The sequence below is a fragment of the Aplysia californica genome, unplaced genomic scaffold (genome assembly GCF_000002075.1).
Source record: "Aplysia californica isolate F4 #8 unplaced genomic scaffold, AplCal3.0 scaffold00481, whole genome shotgun sequence".
NCBI lineage: Eukaryota > Metazoa > Mollusca > Gastropoda > Aplysiida > Aplysiidae > Aplysia > Aplysia californica.
In genome coordinates, this window is record NW_004797751.1 from 478,594 (window position 1) to 487,364 (window position 8,771).

The following is an 8,771-nucleotide window of genomic DNA, read 5'->3' on the forward strand; positions in this document are numbered from 1 at the left end:
TGATTTCCCACCCTATGCTGTGATACAATTTGGGTTTAAAAAGTGATGATGAGGTCAGAGAAGCGGTAGAGGGCTGGTTTTCTGACATAGAGAGGGTCCTCTATTCCCAAAGTCTTTTCAAGGTCATACACAGATGGCAAACATGTATAACTCTGGGAGGCGACTACATAAAGAAAGACTAAGCTTAGTACCAAATTTCAGCTTTCTACCTTTATTCCTTCATGGTAAGGTAAAAAAAAAATGTTGGTATGGCCCCTCGTACATTATATCGCCCTGGTTTGCAAGCTCAGCTCTACACCATGTTCTATGCACTTTACTCCTACATAGTATGTATTATTATTATTACCCCAGTAGATCAGACCCAAGGACCTTGAAACATTCTATTTATATTCTCCTTGACAAGACTGGTCTTAATTAAACACTCAGAGACATTCTCGGCTTCCTGGGAAGCAAACAATGTACCAAGTAACGCGTTCAAACACTTGATCAAGGCCTAACAAACAGACAAGATCTTTCGTCGTCTATAGCCGGTATAACCAAGATACTCATTCACGTACGTCCCACCTGAGTGAAGTGGGGAAAATCCGTGTTAATACGTCAGTGCCTTTCCCAAGGATACAACATCTGTTTCTTGAAAAGATTTGTTCGAACTAATGACCATTCGATTATGAATCCGACTGCATTGCTCTATGATTGATAGAGATATATTTCCTTATTTTCCCTTTTCCACCATTGCCTATGTCCCCAAACAAAATAATCTACGTGAGAGTTAATAAGTATTGCATAGCAACGAAGCCCACTGTCAGGCACTGTCTCTCAAAACCTTTGTCGACAAAAATTGAGTTAAAATTAGAGTAATTGGCCGGTGCTTTTGTGTGGTTTGCTTCTTAAACTCGTTCCTATCAAAATTCCGTTCTTATTAATTCTCTTCCTTTTTTGTGTTTGTTAATCTCATATTGTACGTAACACCCCCACCAAATCTTCGACGATTGTATGGCGTAACTGTGTTGAAAATGCAGTAAAACTCTTGCTAAAACAAAGGTGTATATATATATATATATATATATATATATATATATATATATATTATTCGTGCTATAGTTCTCAATTTTCTTCCAACAATACCGTACCGCACCTCTCCTCTGCACGTCCGACTTTCAACACGTCCGTAAGAATCGTCGAGGAAAGCTAGTTATTAATATTATGTTGCTGCGTTTTTAAAAACCTTTGTGCCATCGCGATGTCTTTTATTTGTTGTCGTTGTTGGAAAAAAAATTGTTGTTTTGTTGTTGTTGTTTTATTTTACTCACATTAAGTTTGTTTTTTTCCTTTAAAATTTGAATTTTTAATTTCGACAAAAATATAGATCTATAATTTCTTGATAACGTGCAACCGCAGATTTAAGAAACTGCAATTTCAAAAATTCAAAATTTTGGCATTGCTTATATTATTTTAACAGCAGGCTGAAGTAAGGTTTTCTACTTGAAGAAAATCCGACTGCTGGTTGAAGAATGTAAACACACACACACACACACACACACACACACACACACACACACACACACACACACACACACACACACACACACACACACACACACACACACACACACACACACACACACATATATATATATATATATATATATATATATATATATATATATATATATATATATATATATATATATATATATATATATATATACATAAAACTGGATGCAGTATTATATCAAGTGTAGAGCATGTCATGTTTGACTTTAATTGGACACCACTGTCATAATGCACGGCCCGGCACCTAATTAATTCCTATTGCCAGCTCACTCTCCTACCTCATATTGTGCTTCCAGACGAATCCCCCCCCTCAAACAAAATAAAACAAAATAAAACAAAAGAAAAAGTGACACAATGGAATTCCGCTCATACCACCTGTCATCTAAAATTAAATTCGGCAGGTCGGGTCCGATCATCCTGTCACCTCGCCCCCCCCCCTCTTTTTCTTCATACCTTTCTCCATCCGATATTACCATGCTTTATTCCCCCCCCCCCCCCCCCCCTATTTTCTCCACTCAAAACCACTACTAAGCCCCCCCCCCCCCCGCTCCCTTGCTTCATTCTGTTTAGACCTCAGTCTTCATTATATAGATTGATAAAATTCCCTGAACTCTGCAGACTTTCCCCAATCTATCTCCGGTCACCACCTGTAATCTTATGTCTTCCGTACTGGTATTAAGTGGTCTATTGAACAAAATCTTTCCTCCCACCAGTCTCAACTGCAGTCCTGGTGTCTGGTTAAAAAAAACCCCCCGAAAATAATTAGGAAATACAGGTAAATAAAAAAAAGGGTCTCATTTCATCTCACGGGAGATTATCCAGACAATACGTCCACTCAAATGATGTTTTGAAATTGTGCCCCCTAGCTGTGAAACGTGTTCATTGGCAATTTTGGCTCAACAGTGAAAAAGAAATAATAACAGCTAAACGTTATCCATTGAAAAAATGTAAGAAACCCTATAGCGCATCTTAAAATGCTTTGTTTTTATAAAATTGCTTTTTTCTGATCAAAATAAAGTAATGTGAAAACTGAAATCAATTTGGACAAAAATAACTCCATGGTTGTTTGCATCACGTGACAAATGTTCATGTGACTAATAAGCGAACGGAAGCAGCAGACTGAAAATCTCATCTGATTATTTTTGCTTGTGAGTCCTGGACACAAACGTCAGTTTGTTGAGCACCCACTCAAAGGATTTTATTTCACATTTATTATTATATTTTGTTATGGGTAAGTGGCTATGCGTACGTTCTCTCGTGCAGTCTTATTGTTGCAATGCAAACGCTAGCACTTCATTATAATGCTAACAAGTGCAACAATATTGTGTGGTGAGTGAAGTCTACCGCCCGGCCCACCACTCTCTACTGTATTGTATCGAGTCATAGAGGCAGGCGATCTTGGCTTCCTCTCGTCTCGCTGGCGAATATCAATCAATAATGTGGCCACTCACGATCTAGGCACATCATTTATAGCGGGGGATAAGGTGAGTCATGGCAGAGAGTAGAGACTGTGCCCAGCAGTTTATTGTGTTGCTTTTGTTGACATGTTGACATTGAGTTAAAAGTTTCAGTGGCCAGCAGTACAGGCTAGAGTAGGCCTGTTATTATCTGCCTTCTACTCAAATACAGTACACTAATTTTAAGACCAAATCAAAAGCTGAGAAGCAAGTGGGAGGTAAAGTTAATTTGACTAAGATTTAAATAGCTTATATTTAATAATGCCTAATTATTGACTGGACAGTGTGGTCAGTGAGTAGATCTAGTTCTTAATCTAGGATCTAGAGATATCTAGTTGAGAGTTCTAGATTCTAGATCTGTGAGTAATCATCCATGATAGCTATCATCCATGATTACATGACATGGTTCACACCACAGTTGATAACATAGCCTGTTACCTGTTATACAGTAAAAGCAGTTGGGCCTAGTTTAAATAAAGGCCGGCACTATTTCTCAGAACGTTCGGGAAAATAAAGCTGGGCACTATTTCTCCGAACACTCTGAAATGACATCCTTTCCCGCAAATTTCGGATATATAGATCTAGATCTTTAAAATTATATTATAGGCCTACCAAAGATTGTTCGTATACAATATTCAATCGGTTCAATCGGCCCAACAAATGTCAGCAGTAAATATTTATATATATATAAAGAAATGCTACAGTTCCAAACAGTTTTTCACTACAGACACAACGTGTTGCCTATGAAGGGTGCTTCTCTTATACTTTTAATGTGTTGTGTTCACTCGTGTACAGTCTAGATCTAGATCTAGATCTATGGAGGGTTATTGATATAATGACACATAGATATGATAGAACTATCATCTCTGCGTTTGTCGTGGGGGGGGGGGGGGGGGGGAGACCAAACAGAGAGGAGATAACTCACAATTTAAATTTTATATGCCCCTGTGGACCAATAAGCACTCCGTAAATAAATATAACAAAAACATATAAGAAGCATTATTCATTATACTGGTGCTGGTTTAGTCGCCGGTCTGTATCATGACAGTCTACCGTAAGTCATGCTTGATTGAATTTGGTGTCTACTACTACGACACGTAGCGTAAGACACGCATATTTGGCCATGGTAACAACAGTGCTGGACGCATTTAGTAGGTCATAGAGATGATGGTTCTTATTATTTCATGTGTGGATAGGTGGTAGGCCTATTGGTATGCTTTACTTCATTTTGTGGTGTCATTTAGATCGAAGAATTTTGTAGTGGTAAATATTCATAAATATATTATAATAGTGATTGACAAGTCAGTTGAACAGCGAAATGACCAGACTGTTCTAATTTCAAGTGTGACCAACGCCTATTCCAAGCCTGTTTAAAATACATGAGACAAGAAAATATTGCATGGTAGACCACCAACTACAACTAACAGTTGTCAAACAAATCCAGCAGTAGACTGGCAACTTAACCAGAAACATCATCATGGTGGTAAATTGACTTCTAAAGCAGCACCAGTGTATAAGTTTAGATTACTATGCCATATGCATTACACCCACTGCTGCAGTCAGCAACTTTAGAGGGCGGAAATTTTTCTTCTCCAAAATTGTCTCCTTTCATCTCCTTTCCTGCTCTCTAGCATTATTCTGTCGTCTACCTTAGCCTCCACTTTCTACCCCCATCCCCTCACCCCCTTTGCCCCCCTCCTCTGGGCTCCTGACTCTTTCTGGCTCCTTCTTAGTCTGCTGTCTTCCAGCCACACCCCTGATCTTATGGTAGGAAAGATCTACACCTAACCTTCTCGGACAAGGGCAAAAAATCTTGGAGGTCCCGTATGAAAGTTGCATGTTAAAGATCCCTTGGTTGTCCAAAATTGACAAGAGTAGGCTTCAGCCGCCACTCGGGCAAAATTCAAAATTGTCTACCAACTGGAAATGTTTAATGTGTTTTGCCGCTCATATGACCTTATATCAGTTTCTAGCGCCATAAAACAATTACAGGAAAGAAACATGAGAAATAAAATTATCTTACAAAAATAGCCACATAATGCTGGCTGACACATACAGGAAAAACAATGCATTCTTAAAGAATAAGAACATTGTGTAATGAGGTGACTTGAGAATTCAAGTGTGTAAATTGATTATTAATTATATTATTTTAAACTGTTTGCATGATGAGTTTTTTTTTCAAGACATAAAGCTGGTAAAAACTTCAAAATTAATATCATTTACAGTATATGGATCTGTTGCTGGATCGATAACAACAACAGTTATAAGATAGGCTAGACGATTACTTTTCACTTCTGCCTGTGCTTCTATTCAGATTAACAGGCTTACATAAAATAAATCAGTTGAAATAGCATAGGATGCACTATTATAACTTGCTGTGTATTGCTATAATAGGGACAGGCCAACTCTGAGTCTGATTTCATAATGTAATTAAAAAGTGGTCAAATAGTGTAATTATAAAGTGGTCAAACCCTGTAACGAGACAAAATGGTCTAAAAAATGATGTTGTCAATAAAACTGATCCTGAAAGTATTCGTTTCAAACTCTGTAATCAAAGCACTCTTGTTTCAATAGGTGTCTGTAATAACGGACTGAAGAAATGCATACATTATAACAACACATTTTATTTTTGAGATTTCCAGTAAAGCCTACAATAGTCATTGAGAATAAAATAGACGGAAATTTTGCCAAGAATCAAAGCACAACATAATGAATACACATCTAAGTGACTTGCAACACACAGGTGTCAAGTTCAGAACCACCGTGACCTGCCTTCCAAGTTTTCTTTCAAGTTCGCTGTGGGACCCCACGACGGTAATCTAGCCCACACTGACTGGGACCCATCATCTCAAATCAAAATTTTCCCATATAAATTCACTTTTATGTCTGTCTGTGGTGGGTGGTTGGAGGGCGCCAGTGGTAGGTCCTACTTCTTTACTTTCCCTTCCGTTGTTTCTGTATGTCTATCCTACTTTTTCCCAGCACTAAATGACCAGTATTGTGTCGATGTGCTTCTCTTTACTCAAACAAACAAAACAAAACTTTTATGTCTTTGTTTGTCTTTATCTCACTCAGACAAGTTTTTGCTTGACATTAATACCTGGGTTTTTCAACTCTACAGGGATGTGGCGGACACATAATATAATGTCCAATTAGCAGAAGGCCAAGGACAATGCTATGGCACGTTTTTCAAACTATACACAAATTAAAAGCATATTTCATACTATGCCTGTTGTTGCCAACCTTTTTAAAGTTCAAACAAGGAAAAACAAACTGACAGGATAAACGAGTCATGCTTCTTTTTGAAAGTGAAAGTGCTGTGAAATAGTGAGTCTTCAGGGGGTCATTGAATGACCAGAATGGGCATCCTCAATGAGTTGATGCTTGTTTTTAACGTTATGTGAGCTGTACACAGGTGCTTTGCGATTTTGAGGAAACGAAACTTCATCGACTCTTCAGAGCGTGAAGCCGCTTTTAATGTGCTTTGAATATCTGTGTAAATGTTTTTTTCACGAATATTTCCATCAGCCACATTCACAATTCAATATCCACTATGACTAATCACTGTGTCTCATACTCATTATGTGTATTTAAAGTGTTAATACGTTTGCTTCAATGATTTTAAAAATATATAAAATGCTGTATCTTTTAGAGGGTTGAGAAAACTGACAAGAAAATGTATTGTCTGCGAAAAATTGCACGGCATTCTAACGGCTCTGTCACTCTTCAAATAGCTGTGAATACTGGGAAAATGTGAATGTTGAATTGTAAACTGAATGAGCTCTCCTCTACCGTGCACAGTGACTCCACCTACAATTTCATTTTTACGACCTGAAGAAAAAATGGACCAGACTACTTGATTAATAGTGCATTCAGGCTCTTAAAGTTCTCTCTGAATCTTCTGTTTTTACTTAGCATGGCCCTCTCCATGGAATATAATGTCCGTTTTCTTCCTAATTTTCGTCTATGCTTTGTCTTTCACAATACTTCTCTTGCCTCTTTCTTGTTTAAACGTTGTATCTTTCCCCCTTCCTTTTTCATAACTCTACTTAGTTTTCTCTCTCTCTCTTTCTTCTGTCACCTTTCTTTCACCTCTAAATTTTATGAGACCCACTACTTTTTTTTATGAAACATCTGTGAAGGGGAGGGAGGAGGTGTTAATTCGAACAATTAAAGTCTAGTTTTGATTTGTAGATGGTACAGAAGAGGAAGGCAAGAAAAATGTTCCAGTGTTCAACCACTTAAAACAGTGGTTCTTAACCTGTGTTTTCGAAGCCTAGGGGTTCAGTGAGTCAGCCCCAGGAGCTCAGAAGGTGGAAGTCGAAACACACACTATGTGTGCAGGCAGTTGGCGATTGCTCTGGTGTGCTTTGCTCCTTCTTTCCTATCAAACATCTATCATCGTTAAATCTCTCCTCCTTTTCTTTGCTTGTTACTCTCCTGTAACACTTTTAGTCTTTGGCACTTATATGACCTTATTGTTGCAAGTGCAGTAAAGCTTACTAAAACTAAACACTTTAGACTATGTGTGTGTGTGTGTGTGTCCATTCCATTTACCCCACTTGAAGGGTTCGGTGAATGCATCAAGTATGAACTTTGCAGGGCTCAATACCTCTAACAAGGTTAAGAAAAGTCTTTGTTTTTTATATGAGTTTCTGTAATGTCAAATTAGTAAATCATATGACTTCTAAAACTGTTTTTGTTTGCCAGTTGAGCAGTTTCTCTAAAAAAAATTTCTTTTCAGGGTGATCCCCTTGCTTCACAAGTTTATCTCACTGGACCACTGAGTTTACATTCATATCTGCTATTGTGAGGGGCTGTTAATTCAGGGCCGACAGTGGCATTATTTGCTTACATATATGTGCCATCATTCAAGCAAATTTTGTGCCTGCCCGCAACCCTTTAAGGTAAGGTTTTGAAGTTGGGGTGTTAATGCCAATTTTACTTTAATTTATAGATTGACCCAATAATGATATTATGCCAACTGCATCAAAATGATAGCATGACATCTTGTAAAACTCCTTTGTTCTTCCTTCCCGGAGGCTGAACTATCACAGACTAGCTATTAAATGATAAGAACCTTGTTGCACTCAGCTTTATTGAAAAATTATGTGTGGTTTGAGTTCATCATGGGAAGTTTTGGAAAATTACCCGTATTTCGCAGCTTTTTCATTGAAGGATAAAAACAAAAAAATTGAAGTGCTTATTTATAGAATTGAAGGAAGGAGGTGGTCGGATGATTTTATTTTCGGTGAGTAATGGGTATAATCGAGGCTACCAAAATAAATCAGGCAAAGCAGGTCACGGCCCGCGCGATTCGAGAGGGCTGGTTAGATCAACTGACCAGGCGAGACGGACACGTAGAAGCAGTGCAGTGCATGCATAGCTTTCTCTCTCTTTCTCTCTCTCTCTCTCTCTCTCTCTCTCTCTCTCTACTCTCTCTCTCTCTCTCTCTCTCTCTCTCTCTCTCACACTTACTCATTTTCGCTCCATCTCTCCATGTCTCTCTCTCTAACTCTATCTCTCCCTGTAGGTATGTATGCCTGTCTATCTGTCTGTCTGTCTTTCTCTCTGTATGTGTGCGTTTCCTAGTCTCTGTCTCTCTGACTTCAAGTGCGTCTCTCTCTCTCTCTCTCTCTCTCTCTCTCTCTCTCTCTCTCTATCTCTATCTCTCTCTGTATCCCTGTATCCCCCTTCTCTCTCTCTCTTTCTCTCTCTCTCTCTCTCTCTCTCTCTCTCTCTCTCTCTCTCTCTCTCTCT

The 8,771-nt window shown here is 38.4% G+C and overlaps 1 protein-coding gene across 4 annotated transcripts in view; it reads left to right on the forward strand.

Moving 5' to 3' along the window:
* The first annotated feature begins 2,651 nt into the window (after positions 1-2,651).
* The window catches only part of LOC101856285 (TBC1 domain family member 5), a 70,918-nt gene continuing 64,798 nt past the window's right edge, over positions 2,652-8,771 (forward strand). The window contains exons 1-2 of one of the 4 annotated variants that reach the window (XM_005105618.3): positions 2,652-2,785; positions 7,756-7,918. The gene's annotated coding sequence lies outside the window, so the exon portion shown is untranslated. Of the gene's footprint in view, positions 2,786-2,814; positions 3,039-3,076; positions 3,230-7,755; positions 7,919-8,771 lie in introns of those variants that run through there. The other 3 variants (XM_035971682.1, XM_035971684.1, XM_035971683.1) reach the window with 3 other exon arrangements.